Here is a 16,491-nt window from a genome sequence, read left to right on the forward strand (position 1 = left end):
GGCCCATGTTTCAGACTACTGCCTTTTTTGAAATCCACACAGCATAACCGATAATTGTGTGAAAAGCCTTGGGGGTTGGACAAGATAATAGCAGTTTTACAAGAGCCTAGAAGACACTGAAAACTTATGGTGTTTTTGATGTAAAATTATTATTTTTCCCTGCTGCTCAATGCACACAGTAGCTGCTGGCACAGTTTCAATGGTTAGCTGGATGACATGTTGTTTTTACATTTTTGATGTGATTTTTGGGCCTGGCTCCCACACAGGTTACAGGGAGAGAAAGAGGAACAGGGGCTGTGTTAAGAACCCGTGAAGCCCTAATTTGTCTTGCAGTGTGGACAGAACCAAATTTTGTTTAGACTGTAACCCCAAATTGGGCTACAGCTCTACTCACTGCTAGCTTTTGACTGCATCACTCTTCCAAAATTGTTTCTACAGTATGGGGAAATGCCCAGGAGAAGGCATTGAGATTAAGGGCCTTGGTTTAAGAAGATGTGGAGCCAACCAGCACAGCAGGAGCTTCTCCTAGTACTGTTCCTCAGTCTCAAATCAGAACATATCATGTATTTCAGCCCCGGTTGGGGTTCTCCTTACTCATGAGTGCTACAGACAGAAGATATTTCAAACCATGTGAAAGCTTTGTAAGGCAAACTGGGGCGGGGGTGGGAGAGAAAAAGGAACTATGTCTCCAGAAAGCTGAGTCTAACAAACTCATTGCATTAGTGACATCATCCAGATTTGAGACTGCACCTCCACAGGCAAAGGGCAGGAGCTAGTTTGTTTAATTTTGAATATTTGCATATCTCTTTCTCTCACTGCATTGATATCAGATCTGCAACAATCTATTAAAGCTTTCATCTGAATAGCCATTATATGCCTGAGAATGGAGACTGGGCTCCTTGGGGGCGCTTAGGAATAAACAAATCATTTGTGGCACATGTGTTGTTCAAGCTTCAAGCAAGGTAAATGGAAAATACAGATTATGGTGCCTCAAGTCCTCTCCATTTTCCCCTCTTGTCAAACATTCCCAGATTCTTCAAAAGGAGAATCTAGCCATATTATTAGCAATAAAATGGCTTATAGCTGAAATTTTGAAAAGATTTAACAATGTTCTTTGCAGGAATTGTGTTTCTCATTACATAAATCTCCAGGCTCTCAGGCAAACCACCACCACCACAGCAAGCCATTATGTCCTGCTGTGGCGGTGTCTCCACTTTTAAAAGGTAAAGATTCAGGGCTTTTTGACTTTCTTGTTTTCCATTCTTATTCCTTTTAGAGAAAAAAACCCACCACGAACACACAACAAACCAAACAATATATTCACCACAGAAAAGTCCCTACAGATTCATCTGCGCTGGGGCAGATTCAGTCCACATTTACACCAGTGACCCATGAATGGCCAGGGATGGGCTGGAGAGAGGACAGGGATGGACAGATGGAGGGACATGGAGGTCCTGGAATACCGAAAATGGGCGCAGGCTCCCTCCGCACCCCGATGGTGCTGGGAGGGAGACGGGGGTGGATGCAGGCTCCAAAAAACCCAACACACTGTCCAACGGCAAAGCCAGGAGCAACATCCCTCCGCTGTGCCTCCTGCACCTGCTCTTCAGAGCAACATAAAAGCTGAAATTGCCACTTAGCTTAATTCAGAGTGTTTCTGTTGATGCTTGTCACCCAAGAAGGATGCGTCCCGCGGGCTTTATCTCTGCTGCTGCTATCTGCTGCGTTTTGACCTGGTGTCTAACTTCTACACATGGACTGTTGAACCTGAGATGTGTCTGGTCAAAAGGAGCGTGAGGATCCTTGGTCAGCTGCTAATGTGGCTTGGAAGGGAAATACTGGGAATAAAATAAAATAAGATAAAGTGAAATCCCAGCAATCAGATGCTGGAGCTGATGCAACTTAATTTTTAAATCTTCAGTTGAAAAATATGCTGTCAGGCATATTTGCCAGGCAAATTTCTCAGGTTGATATGGCAACTGGAAACACTGGAAATCAAAAAGCTGAGCAAATGCTCTTAAAGGGGAAAAATAGTCTCGCTCCTGATCAGCAGGGATTTCCATGCTCCTTTCCTCAACCTGCCTTCTTTTAAATTCACAACCTACAGGAACGGCAGTGTCATGAGATGACGCTGATTTTCTTTCCATCATCAGAGGCTGTTTCTTGGGGGTTGCAGTAACATCTTTGGGCTTTTGTGTGATGGATCTATAGTCACAGCATAGCTCTTAGCCCCTCTTCAGCAGTGGCATCCACCTGCTAGCATGGCCTGATGCCCTCACCAAAGTAATAATATTACTCTTTCATTTAACACTGCCAATATGTGGAGGGTAGGGTGGAAAACAGACAGAGCTCCTGGTTATCTGTATTATGACTGTATCTCTTATATCACTTTTAGTCTCAGCAGAAAGCTAATAATGTCCCAAGAGTCCTGATCTCTCCTGAACATGTCCTGTAACGTGGCTCCGTGGGAATGGGTCAGCAGCCCACACGAAGGGAATGACTCAAGCTGGGCAGGAGAGCCACCAGCTGGCAGGTTGGCTGGGAACAAAGGAATTAATGACCCATAGGTATCCAAAGAGCAGTTACAGGAAGAACATAAACAGTATTTGCTTAGTTTATGCACTGCCTCTCCTCCATGCCCAGCCAATTTAGTACAAAACAGGAGAGGGAAATGGTCATTAAGCACCCAAGGCTGCCACTTGGGAAGAAGAACTAAACGGGACATTCACATTCGCATGCCAGCTTCTTACTCCAAAAAGATTCAGAGGGGAGAACTAGGTTGAGAGGAAAAAAGGAACAGGTTGAAGGCAGCATTTCTGCAGAACTTGAATACTGAACTTGCATCTCTAACAGCTGGAACAAAAATAAGGGACCTCAAGAGAAAAACGGATGAGATGGCTAGGAAGTTATCCACCTCTTAAGATAGAGCAGGACTATACTTGTCTAGTATCTGACTAATAGATTTTGTCATTTCTAACCTCTTGCTTTCAACCTCAATTGCTTAATAAATAATCTCTAATTTACCAATAAACGTGACCTGTTCTGGATATGCTAAAAAAAGTGGTGGGCGCGGCTGCCAGAGATGCTGAGCAAAGGAAGATGGTGCTTGCCATAAAATGCTACGGTCCGTGACAGGCACTTTACTACCTTGTGCTAAACTTTGGGGCAGGCAGAAGGAGGCACCTGCCTGGCAAGGTGCAGATGGCAGCGTCCTCCACAGCTCTGGACAAAGCTGGGGGCCTCTTGTGTGGACTATGATCACCATTGGGTTTGACTGGAGCACACAGTCCCACGCAGCCTAGGACACAGGGATGGGAGGAGATTAGAGGTGCTTGGGGCAGTTTTAAGCTTGGAGTCTCTCTGCCAAACCTCGGAGAGCACCGCGCTGCTTCCCGTCACAGCCTCCCTGCTGATTAATTAGTGTCCTGGGACAGGGGGCTGCCCACTGTGACCGTGCCAGCGAGGACAGCGGTGGTGCCAAACACCTGGCAGGAGCCTGCTTTCTGGGAGGACGCCTACTCGAGTGGACAAACCCTCCTTCCTCCTTAGCTCTCTCCCTTCGCAAATGCTGCAAACGTTTGATAATCGTGACAAAGCCCCTCAGATCCAACTGACCATATCTTCTCAAGCAAGAGTCCCGCAAATCAAACAGAGTCAATGAATATTTATCCTCTGAAGGGAACAAGAGAACATTAAAAAACCCACCTCAGAAAACCAGAGGGGGCAATCAGCTCTTATTTTATATTTATTTTATCTTTTCTTTAAACAAAGGGTTGCTATTCTTTTCTCTTCCCACAATGAAGTTAATAGATTTATTCATCAAGTTTTCCAAATTTAGACATCAAACTGATGTTTTTCTCCCACTGCTAATTTTATTCTTAGCAGCACTTACATAAAGGCAAGTATTGCAATATGACAAAAATACAAACCTCCTCTGACCTGGAATGTACCAGCAGGTAAAGTACAGGGGAAAGTACAGGCAACTTCTCCACCAGGCTCTCCAAAACAGCAAGTCTCTAAAATAGAACTTAATTTTTTTTTAATGCTGTTTTCTCTCAAGATCTACATCTGACCTATCTGCCTTTGTAGTCTGGCCCTGGACTACTAGGTTGTGCCCTCGCATCAACACAGTGGTCCTGGATGATGCTGTGTCTTGCAGGGAGGCCAGGGTTCCTGGCCTCAGTTCAGCGAGCAGCATCTCGTGTCCGTCCAGGGTACCTGCCTGCTCACAGAGGCCACGTCCATGCACTCTGTTTGTTAGGTGTCAGCTTCTTCCTAAATCCTGATTTTCCTCCTAACCTGTTTCTCTACAAGCACAGTCACGCTCAGACTTAGGCTGAGCTGCCAAGCACGTACCTTAAGCTTGTGTTCTTGCATCTGGCCCAGTTTGGATGATTTGGGCCCAGGCAAAGCAATAGAGGCTCCAGCCCTGCATCCTCCTCCAGCTCCTCCTGAGCACAGCGGGTGCTCTGCGGCCAGCAATGCACTGGTGGGTGAGCACACAGCGGAGGAGCTGTGCCTCCGACGGCTCCTCTTCTTGCAGAGTGGGCAACCTGCAAGAAACACTCAGTGCAAGGTCTTTGCTTTTCCCCACCTTTCCCATTTCCCAAACCGATGCTTTTTAATGTTGGTAAAAGGATGCTACCTGCCTTAGCCACCCGTGGGCTGCCTGCTAAAGAGCCAAAAATGCACACGTACACGTGGCCCAGGGAAAGAGCTCCAGGGCCAACTTCAGGATCCAGTGTAGAAAGACACTGAGCAAAAGCCAAGACTAAATGTAGTTTTAAGCCCTGCTGAGCACACAAGACACTTTCACATGTAATTACCACTGGAAGAGGGCAATTCAGGGTGCTGTCATCAGCGATGGTGAACCCTCTCTCCACTGTTCATTTCTAAGACAGCACCCGTTACTGTGCACCCCATCCCATGGCATCCTGCATCTTTGCCTGGCAAAACAAACCCCAGCCCCCCATAAAAGCTGCAGGTTTCCACCAACTTTTGCGACGCCTGAGTCCCACACATTCCCATTGGCCCCGGTCGTGCCTCATTAGTTTGGCTTAATCAAGTGACGAGCACCGCTCAAGGCCGGGGAACTGCTGTAGTCAATGGGGTCTATTCTCTGCTGGATAGACACATGTCACACCCATTAGCATCAATGGGAGTTACAAATGCACAGCGGAGAAAGGCCCCAATGTGTCTAACGCACATTAGGAAGGAACAGAGGGGCCAGTTCAGCCCTGGGGTAAGAGCCTGCAGCTCAGTCATGCCTTGCAGCAGAGCTGAAATTCAACTCAGCTTCAATCCAACCCAATGGGATAATCACCAAAACAAAAAAAAAAAAACCCCAAACAAGAAACCACTATCACCTGGTAGGTGGCCGAGTCCTATGTAAAAAGCCCAGACAAGCAGGCTGAGGGCCATGGCATGTGCAGCAGACCGGTGTCCGAACACCAGCACGCTCCAGCCGCAGGTACCCGTGTTGAAACAGCGTCGGGGCTGCAGCCTTTCGGCAAGGCAGTGTCAGGAAAACTTCCACTTCTGCGGTACTTCTGTGGCAGATAAAAAGCCCTCAGTCTTTAGGGCTGTCAAAGTGATATTTGTCAACAGAACTAAAAAAAAAACTAAATTTTTTTTTTTTAAAAAAAGAGGGACAGGACAGACACCCCGAGGACAGCCTAGGGGATGGCCAAAACGAGCAGGCTGTGTGTCAACAGCAAGTGCGAGAGAGGGTCCACCACGTCCTCTGTGCTTGTGGTCAGGCCTTATCCTTAGCTGACAAAAGAGGGATTCTTCATTGAAATCAGCTTGCACCTGCCAAGGATCTGGCCTCATATGAGTTACATCTGAGCCAAAATAGTTGACGGGATCTTTGAGTTTCCCAGTTTCTGGGAGGCTTTTTACTTTCCTTGTTCTTCTTTCTTTTCCCACTCAAGTTGCTACTCATTCACCTTGAGATTGAAAATAAAATTTAAACAGATATTTTGAAAAAACATTTCTTCAAATATTATCTCAACTTAGGAGTTCTCATATACGTTCACACTGTGAGAAGAGTGAGCCTGGAGCGTGTCACGGCACATATTTCAGTGGTGTGCATATCAGAAACGTCAGGTAATTACACCAAATGGGTTTTAAGCACTTGCTTTTCAATTTTTGCTAAAATTAATGCGACCCCGTAAATATTATCATTGGACACTGGGGTCATATTTATCCCTCATGACACTGTTTCACATGTTGGTGTATTACCTAGACACAGGGCATGGTCATCCCTGCACCTGTACCTTTCCCATGGAAATTTCCCCTAGAACTTCAGTGATGTTAGGCTTGACTTACTTTTTGTGAAGCAAGAATCTAGTCCAAATTATGTAGGTCTGTATCAGACTACAGGTACTCCACTGGTACTCCTAGAGTTAATAGCCATAATATATATCTCAACAAACTGTCTTTAGCTTTCTCCATATGTTAATTCCCTCTAATCCTGTTATCAGTACAGGTAGTTGGACAAACAGTATGATAATAAAGCAGTATTTATAATACATGTCCTTCAGTCCTAGATTAACCATGAGATTTCCCAAGCACCTAGGGATTTGATTTACCTACTGTGTGCAAATCGCCAGTAAAAAGAAAGTATCCAGGAAAAGATATTTGCTCCCACACTGTATTGTTTACCATCCGCTTTCCCCTTGATCCGTTTGTGTGTCTGATCTACACAATTTATTTATTCTAGCCCTTGATGATAGTTTAATGCAGGGTCTAAAGATCTGGGACATTATCAACACACTGAAGGAGTTTTCTATGAGCATCAGACACCACAATCAAGAATCTAAAAAGCCAAAAGAAGAAAAAATGAAGAAGCTCTTTTCCCCGTGACTGCTACAGGTGCTTATTTAGTTCTGGATAAATACAGCCCCCTTCCCCCCCAGCCCACTACCATTTTTTTTTTTTTTTTTAATTCCTCTCAACGTGTCGTAGCTTTATATGAGGCTAATGGAGCAAGGCAATGCTCAAACGTCAAATTAAACTGCACAGCTCTGTAATCACTCAGACTGACATGGCATAAAAGGATAATTAGTAGTTCATTACATGGAACATTGTTTGTTCAGCTAAATTGATTTCTCTCAGCTGCCCATGTTTTCTGTTTACTTAGTGAGTGCTCCACTGCACATTCTTATTTGTGAACTAGGAAATCCCTTCCCCTGAACTTTTTTTTTCCTCTAATCAGCAGTGAGTTTTTAAATATAGTTTGCTGGAGGTAGATGAACCTCCAAAATTACAGACAGGTGCGTGGCAACAATGGCCCGCGTGGAGTGATACACAGTGCAAAACAAGCTGTGGTTAAGGAGACCTACCCGAGTATCCCAAAAAGGGCCATGTGTGCCCATCTGCTTTGTACATAGAAATTCCTAGCCTAGTTGTTTGCTTTTCAACTTACAGTGAACTTGCCTTTCTCTCATAGTGGAAAGGAAAAAGAAAGAAAGAAAAAAAGTAGGGCTATAATCCTTCAGTGCTGGGAGTGGAAATTCTGCAACAAAGTCTTCTTTAAAGCCTCCCTTTTGCTCACCGGGACCCACAGAAAAGAGGAGATTGTTGTTTTAAATATGCTTTTCTTTCCACTTGCAATTAGGGCTGAGGCACAACTACCCAACTTCAAATGTTTCTAAACTAGCTGCCTCATGAAACCTCTCGACTCAACTGAATTTCAAAATCCTGACAGTAGTTTCAAGTAAATGTGTTGGAGTTATCAACTCCCACACTTCTAGTGTCAGTCTCAATACGTTTCTATTTTGCTTAAAGCCCTAACTCCTGGAGTCATTTTGATTACATTTTAAAAAAGGTTCTTGTTTAGGTAGAAAATGTGATCCCTAATGAGTCAGAACACGGGAGAAAAACAAATTACTTATTTTTTGAAGCCTATTTGGAAACTTTTGCTTCAGTGCTGCCTACAGCATCCCAGCTGCCACCGAAAGACACCCACCGCACCCCTTTCCCGTGGGCCTCGCAGGCACTGCATTTTTGGTGCTGGCGCATTTGAGTTGGAAGCCATGATTGTTTTAACCCGACTTCTGAAAGAAGTTTACACTGTTTCTCACAGTGACCCTGTAAGAAAAGTGGCGCTCACTTTCTCTAAATTTCAGTGACATTTAAGGGCAGGCTCCTACCTCTGATGGCAACATCAAACTAAAAAATTCCCACGCCCTGCTGCTCGTTCCGGCCTCCACCCCCACCTCGGATGTGTTGCCACAACACTGTGAAGTGGATCGCAGAGCTGATGCAGCTGAAAAACAATTTCCCATTTGTGCCAGGTTATTTTCCAGGAAGAGCAGATGCCTCAGCCAGATCACAACAAGGCCCCACGGACGGCTGTTTCGCCGGTCGGCAAGGTGTCAGGAAGGAGCAGCCAGGACGAGCTGGTGGGTGGGAAGTGTTTGGGCTCACGGCATTGTGAGAAAACGAACTTGGGGCTGTGGGTAGATCAACCCCTCGCAGCACTTCCACCCCAGCTTTACTCATCGCCTCTGTGGAGCCTAAGGCGGTGCCGTGATCCGCAGCACATCCTAGCCAGTCAAGTGAAAAAGCAAAGCAATCTTAGTGCCATGTAAATCTCTCCAGATTTTTTTCCCTTTCCCGACTCCTCTCAGTCATGTGAGTCTCTTTCACTATGTCCACAGCAAAAAATCATTTTCTTTTTCCTTTAATCACTATCTTTTTCTACCCGTTTATAGCTGCCCTCAGCATCCTTTGATTTAACCTCATCACCTAAACACAGATGACCTTTAAACTTACAGTTTTCCCCACTGTGACCAAACCATTTCCAACCACACGTTATGAAGATATCAGGGTCTCCCCTTTGGGAATCCCTAAGCAGCTCTGGAGGCCATATCGGTGACAGCACACCCAGTCCTTCAGCAGCAAAACCAGGCACGCTTGCACGTCTAACAACTCAGGGCAATAGGAAACCCCCATCTCCTTTAGCCACATATATTCCCCTGAGCAACTACTACTTTGCTCACTTGGTTAGGGCAGGTTTGCAATTAGTCTCCCAACGAATCAGTCTGCACAAGGCCACACCACCAGCATTCACATGCTGAGGTCTGCCTGGCCCCATGGTGCAGGGGGAGCACCGCACTTGCTCCAGCCCCCCGGCGAGCCCCCTCTCCGTGTCCGCAAGTCTGGAGAGCCATGGCATGGAAACATGGTTTCTCCTGGCTAGCGCTGGGTAAGCGTTAACCACTTTGGCTGCTGAAACAAAACCTGTTTAGAAAAGGGCAGAACAAAAACCAATGTATTCCTCCTTTCTTGACAAAACAAAAAAAGAAAAAAGGGGGAAAAAAATAAAGGAAAAAGGCAGTTGTGCTTTATCTAGAGGGATATGATTGATTTGGCTCCTTCTGCCCTGAAATGAAACAAAAATAAAATTCTGCTTGAGTAGTAACAAAAACAAAGGATGAAGGAGAAGCCTTGAAATATCTTGTCAATGGTGTCTTCCTTCAATTACCAGCTCAGTGACAGAGCCCGCACCAAAGGCATCAGCGATTTCACTCCAATTCCTTCCTCTGCTGAAACTATTTGAAAAAATGACTTCAAGAATTTGATTTCCACCTGTGATTACCTTCAGTGTGATGGAAACCTCATTTCTTGAATGAGGAAACTATTTACTAAAAGAAAATAGGTCCAGAGTGCATCCTGACCGCAAATACAAGTATCAGTGGCAACACTCCCTGTGAGAGTGACACCGCTCAGGGACCGCTTCCAGTAGCACCTCCTCAGCAGCGATCTAATTCCTGTAAAGAAAATGGAGGCTTTTCTGCAGTCAGGCATCACCCTTTCAAGGCACTGAATAATATTTGTGCTATTGCCTTCTCCAGTGGCACTGAGAGGCATTTTACTGTAAGGGCTGATTTCTCTGATGTTATTTTTGTTTTGGGTCTTGCTCTGCCCCTGCTCCAGGCTGCCCAGAGCGGAGCCAGCAGCTGCTTACCCACATTATCATGGCTCGAACTAATTCACCTTGCTCCCCCGCCATGGCTTGCTACTTTCTGCCACGCTAATGAAGCTTCTCGCCTGGATCTGGGTGGCGCAGAGCGTGGGTGAATCACTGCCACAGCCAAGCTGCAGGCTTCCCAAGATGATTTTGCCACTCCCCAGCTATGGGTACAGCTCTGCAGCAGATCTTTCTGATGGAAACCCTGGCAAATCACCCTCTCCTCCACCTGTACTGGTGTTTCCTTGATTCTCTGGGTCACTCATGCCACTGCGGGGGTCCCTCTCTGCTACTGGCTGCTTGTCAGAAACATGGATTTGGAAAATGGACAGGCCCCGTTTCTGCTGCAGACCGCTGTGAGCTCGCACAGCTAAAATCCCCAGTAAAGTGCTCGATCTTTAAACAGGTTTCAGTCAGTCCTTTTTTTTTTTTTTGCTGCTGGAAAACTCCTGCAGCATGTAGCTGTTACTACAGTATCTGTCCCTGGACAATTTGTTCACAACAAACTAATTGCCTGCAAATCATTTGTTTGATCCAAGACACATCTTTAAAGGGAGTTTCCACAGGCCGTTCTGGCATTTAATACAAAGTTACCAGTCATAATGTAATCCAAACCAATCATTAACTCATCTGCTATCTCAGCTATCCAGACTGTTTTTTTTTTCCTCCAAGGGTCCAAATTTCCAAGTATTTGGACAATTGCACCTTCCTCCATAACTGTCTCCATTTGAGGGCAATTAGGTCATTTGGGTTTGGACACCTCATTGCACAGACATCTGAATGTGTCTGGTCTAGTAACAGCTCTGCTGGAGCCAGCATCCACCATCCCCACGCATTTCCCAGATCCTACTGCCCTTTCAGCAACCGAACTTCTCCCGGGGTCGTTTAACCACCCAAAATGGAACAAGCTGTTCTGGAACCTAACGAAGCTAATGAAGCCTGGTTTCCTACACATTTACCTCTCATCATTGCCTTTGGTGTCTGAGAATGAAGTTCCAGTAGAAGTATTTGACATAAGTGGTCATATATATGTGGGGTTTTTTCTCTCCTATATTGATTTTCTACAGTTTGGGCCTCTGCCTCAAGACTAATTGGAAACCTCTTGAAACCTGTAGGAACTTAATGATCTTTGAGACCTTTATGTTCTTGTCAAGTTCAGGTGAAATCAGCAAATGAGTTCAAAAGTCATTAGCAGAGGACACACAGATGGATGCGGACAGGACAGCTTTGTAAGCCTTTCGTCCCACAGGAAAACAGAGGAGCAGAGACCGCGGTGCTGAGCACTGCAACTCCCGCTGTGCCACCTCACCCTGGCAGAAACCCTCCACGAGACTGCCAGAGGGATGCTCGTAGACACCAGTGACAGTCCTCCCTGACCCACCTCTAACAGTCCTTGACATGGCATCTTTCACAGTGCTGGTGTGTAAGCAAACTACTCCCACTAGGTATTGCACTATTGCAAATTGCTTTCATTTGACTAAATCGACTTCTGTTTTTCACCATTGTTTTAAAATACCTGAAAGCAGACCAGAATCCCCTTTCCCTTCTCACATACGTGACACAGATTTACTTGGTGCGTTTTTGGCAGTCGTCTTCCACTGTGGCTGATCCCTCTAAACTTTTGTACTGGAGATTGAATGATTTGAGTAAGAAGCTGTTTGTTGGTTTTGCCTCTCTTTTAAGCTACTGCATAATTTTTGCACCCCAAAGATTAACATTACCCTTCCAAAATGATTCCAGACCATTAAACAGATGTATATTTTAAAAAAGGACGTTCAAAACAGATTAGTATGTACCGAGTAGCCTGGAGCAAGCCTCTAAGGATAATTCAGTGCTAGCACAAAAACATTGACTGATCCATAACATTTTGCTTGCAGACAGGTGACAAGAGGAAAGAAAAAGTTCAAATGCTGGTGAGAAGCTGCCTTGACATCAGCAGAGCCAAGGACCAGAAGACTTACAAGGTGGAGTAAACCCACTCTAAGCTGTTCTGACAATAAACAGTTAATTTTGAACTGGTACCTTTGAAGAACTTTAGCCTTAGCTGAAGAGATCTATAAACCACATGTAAAGCTCACTAGTGAGTAGGTATTACACACCACCAACCACAAAAAGTCCCCTCTCTACGCAGTATTCATCTCCCTCCCTTCTCTTGGAGTATTCTGCACAGAACAGCAATCCTGCAATGAATAATTTTTCTCATGGTGACGAATACATAATTAGATAATAAATGCATCTGAGTCTCTGAGACTAGAGTTGCCATCCATTCTGTATAATGAAGGCTGGAGAGGAGCTAATTCACCTGTCACTGACTACATTCTCGCTTACTTAAGTTTGTTTTTAAAAAAAAAAAAAAAAGCAAAGCAGCCAGAAATCCAGCAATCTCTTAGAAAAATGTCCATGCCACTTGCTCCTGTGAAAGGACTGCCCATCCTGAGACCCGCAAGCAAGAGCCTCTTTCCCACCCCTCATCCAATTTACTGCTTACTGACATGAGAGAATATAACCTCTGCCATCGCTCCATAACTAATGAACTGTTAAAGCGACTGCTAGCACTTGTGCGTCTGCTATGGAGGCTACATAGGGAGAGAAAACAAGTCCTGCAGCAGAGCCAAACCCACAACCGCCAAAAACTTTCTAGGACTGCGTGGTGGAAACTCGAGTCAGACACGGAGGCTTGTTGGTTCTCCTGGTTTTAGACCCCGATCATACAAAAACTCTCACGCTTGTAAAGTCATGAATGCAAATGGTGTCTCTGAAGCCAAGGGAGCTTTTCATGTGAATGGATTTTAAAAGAAAATGCAAGGATTTACAGGATTAAGGCCTGAAATTCTTGGCTTTATGTTTTTCAGTGGAGTTGTACAGTGCTAGTTACACTCAAGAAATGCTATCATTTTAAGAGACCGAATGTTGTCAAATGCCAAGAACTTCACTGGAGATGAGATTTGGGGTCTTCTTACTTGGTCAACCTGATGAAACGGGATTAAGCTCCAAATGAGCCAGCTTGCAAATTGAGGCTATGAAGGTCAGTGATCCTTATTTTCTGGCTGGTGAAAATAGACGTTTGCTTCTCTGACTTTAGCTTCTGACCATGATAATTTGTAACCGTTATCGGTATTTTGGTCCAGACAATATATAAAAAATGTTTGTTCCTATATTCAGTTTATAGTACAAGACTTTCAACCCTGATTTTAGTAATAGCTTTCTAGGAGAGCAACAGTGGCTAATTGCTTCTGAGCGTACTGTGTTTAGCTATACACTAATTCAGGGTTACATCTCTGGAAACTTGGATAATAAGATATCAAAAATGCCCCAATAGACACAAAAATCAACAATGGACTGAATAAATACACCTTATTTCCCCCCACCAACAGGCCTAGTTTGGAAATAGCCCAAGGAATAACTATTTGAGCTCCCAACCTGATTTCACACTGTCACCTCTAGATCTTTCCTCATCAATTACCGACACGCTAGCAGTCAAGGGATTTTGCATCCAGCCCAGGTACATGATTCAGTAAACTGCAGCCGGGTCATCCCCAAAGCTTTCTTGTGTCTTGCTACGTGAAAGTAATTGCGACCATTTCATCAGTAATTAATCTATTCCTTCAGGTTTGGATTAATAAAATTAAAACCCAGTAAAATTTAAGTAGAAAGGAAAGGCCAGTATAAATCAATGCACACTTGCATAAGTGCTTATTTTGGTCAGGGAAAGAAAGATTAATGTTCTTTCCCTTTCTTACACTCTAATAGAAGTGGATTTTTGGGCCTCCAATTTCTGGCGAGCAGATCCGAGGCAGGGGGGAGAGAGGGGCATGTGGGAGTGTAGAAGGCACACAGGGTGCAGACTCCAGGAGTTAGGAAATGGGAGTTACGGAGCAAGATGGCCTATTTTTTATACTCTTTAATGTGAGGCCTGGTTTTTTTAAACCTCTCAGCAGGAACAGCAAAGTTTTCCAAGTCATCACCTAGCAACAAACCCCAGAAAAACATTTGCAAAGCAGTTTTGCATCACTGCCATCCCTGGAAGAACTAACTTGTTGAAGGCTGAATTTGCTATGGAGAGGGATTGAATGCTCTGTTCTTATTCAGAGTGCTGAGACGTGCAGTCCTCTTTCACCGAGAACAGAAATTCATTAATGCATATACACACGCATTAAGTGTTGCTTTGGAGGTGTTCTCAGACAGAGTTTTTGGACCACAGCGATGTGGTTTCAACTGAAAACCCTGTGAAAACAATTTAAAACAATTTCTTTTCCAGTATATCATTCTGTGTTACAGATTGTGTTTACACACACTTTCTGCATGGTGGATAACAGGATCAATATTTAATCTCAAGAGCTATTCTTAAGAGCATTTCATTTCAAATTAAAATAATTCTGATGAAAAAACCCCCTCTTTAGCAGAGCAGATCACCTTTGCTAGGTCTGTCTGAAGTCACAGTGAACAGCCTGTCCTAATACACCATATATTTTCATGAAAATAAATCATTTTCATCAGTACATTTACAAAAAAAGATTTGCTGAAAGATCATCTTTTTCTTGTAAGATTCCTTCTCTTCCCTTCCCACTGAACACAAGGAGTTTTCATGACCGCTGAGGTCTTTAACTGTCTTGCACCAATGGGAGCAAGACCCTACAGAATCTGCTACAAAGGGTCTGCCCACACAGTGCAAACCCATGCTTTCTCAGACGTCCTCCGGTTTGCTCAGGGCACCATCAACAGCCATTTCCTCCCAGCATGCAGAGACACCAGTTCAGAGCCCAGAAACAATATGACCATGTCGGTGCAGCATTATGTTGTGTGAATGAGCCCATGCTCTTGGTAAGGCTAATCAGGCCAGTTGCGTCACTTGTGCTTCTGGTTTTCATTAGCACCACCTCTAAAGTTTCTGCACCATGTTGCACTGGACGGTGTAAGCAAATAATTAATTTATTTTTCCATATTTAGTGGGCAGAAAGGTTATAGGTACTACTGGGCCAGGAAAAAAAAAATCCAGCTAATAATGAAGCTACTTGGTGATAACATGACTTATATTTACACTTCATCTTCCTTTACTGCTGTAATGGTTGGAATACTGCCAATGGGCCAGCTCCATGGCTAATATGTACATGGAGTGCAGAGCTGAGCAGCATAGTCACATTAAATTCAGTATGGCATTTAACCTCAAAATCTTCCCAGTCCAAGTTGTGGATACACTTTTGAGAGGCATTAGCTGTTGTCCATAATCACTTTAGACCAGGGTCTGTAGAAAGAAGAATTTACTGGTGGATATGAATTTAATCCCACATTGGTTGTACGTAATCACTGTGCAGCTTTGCATATGGTCTTCTTGCAGAAGTGGTTACATCCCTTATCGCTGCGGGAGTTTTGCACAGGTTCCAAATATTTCCTGGGCTACTTTTGGCTATTACTGCCTTACCTAGCATTCACTGGATAGTGAAAAACATTTGGAACCCCATGGGGCTTGCAGTGAACAAAAACTCACTCATGAGCATTCCCATTTTATTTGGAAATATTTGCAAAGATAAAACCTTTTCTTTCTTTTCTTTGCAGCTAAATAAACGGTCAAACGCTGAGCTCTTAAAATCTTCCCAAAGTGTTTCTAGGCCTTGGGGAGCATTAATGTAATCACAGGTTTGTGACCCACCCAGTAGGGGTTAAGTGCTCCTACGCAGTTTGTTCAGAGGACTTGCTGCTCCTTTGCTCCCAGCTTTATGCACTGAAGTCACTGGGGGTGGCACACACGCAAAGCTGGTGTAAGAGAGTGAAGAACCAGGGCCTTCATCCCTATGGCGTTCAGCAGATCCTGCTTTGTCAACTGTGGTTCCTTGCACAGCCAACGCCTGAACTTGCAAGTATAAGAGGGAGGACTGACCCTTCGAGTCCTCATTTCTCTCATTTGATCTCAGCAAACCTTTCATCCTGTCACTGCTTCCTCTTGTGTTGTGTCTCATCTTTTTAACATCTCCCTGTAACCTCGACTTAGTCACCATTCACAAGGCTAGCGAGGGCAAATGCAATCTGTGGAGGGGTTGCTTTCCCCTCCCGAATCATCTTCAGCATTACCCCTCTCTGTTCCTCTTGCTCCGATTTCTTACGTTCATTTTTCTTCCGAACTGTCACCAGGTGGATGGTGGTTGTTAGGCTGAGACGGGAAGATGGGTCTCTCTCAAAAATAGACATTTCTGTGGAACATTTACTACTGTCATTCATGGACTGCAAATCTGTGGCTTGAACGAGTTGCGCTGTTGATAGTCTCTCACCACTGCCAGGTTGTAGAGAAGACAACAAACATAGAACAAACGTTGCACATACACCTGCAATTTCTGTGCTTTCTACCCAATACCAACTTAAGATCACAGGTCAGCATTTTAATAATGCACTACACGTTATAAGTACTGAATATGTGGCCTTCAGACACAGACATATCTGCAGTGGGATGCCGTACTCAGAAGAGCACATATCGGAGAGGCCAAAGCTGTCTAACAATTACAATAAGGGCCCAGAAGTCA

This window comes from Accipiter gentilis, chromosome 6 (genome assembly GCF_929443795.1).
Source record: "Accipiter gentilis chromosome 6, bAccGen1.1, whole genome shotgun sequence".
Lineage (NCBI taxonomy): Eukaryota > Metazoa > Chordata > Aves > Accipitriformes > Accipitridae > Astur > Astur gentilis.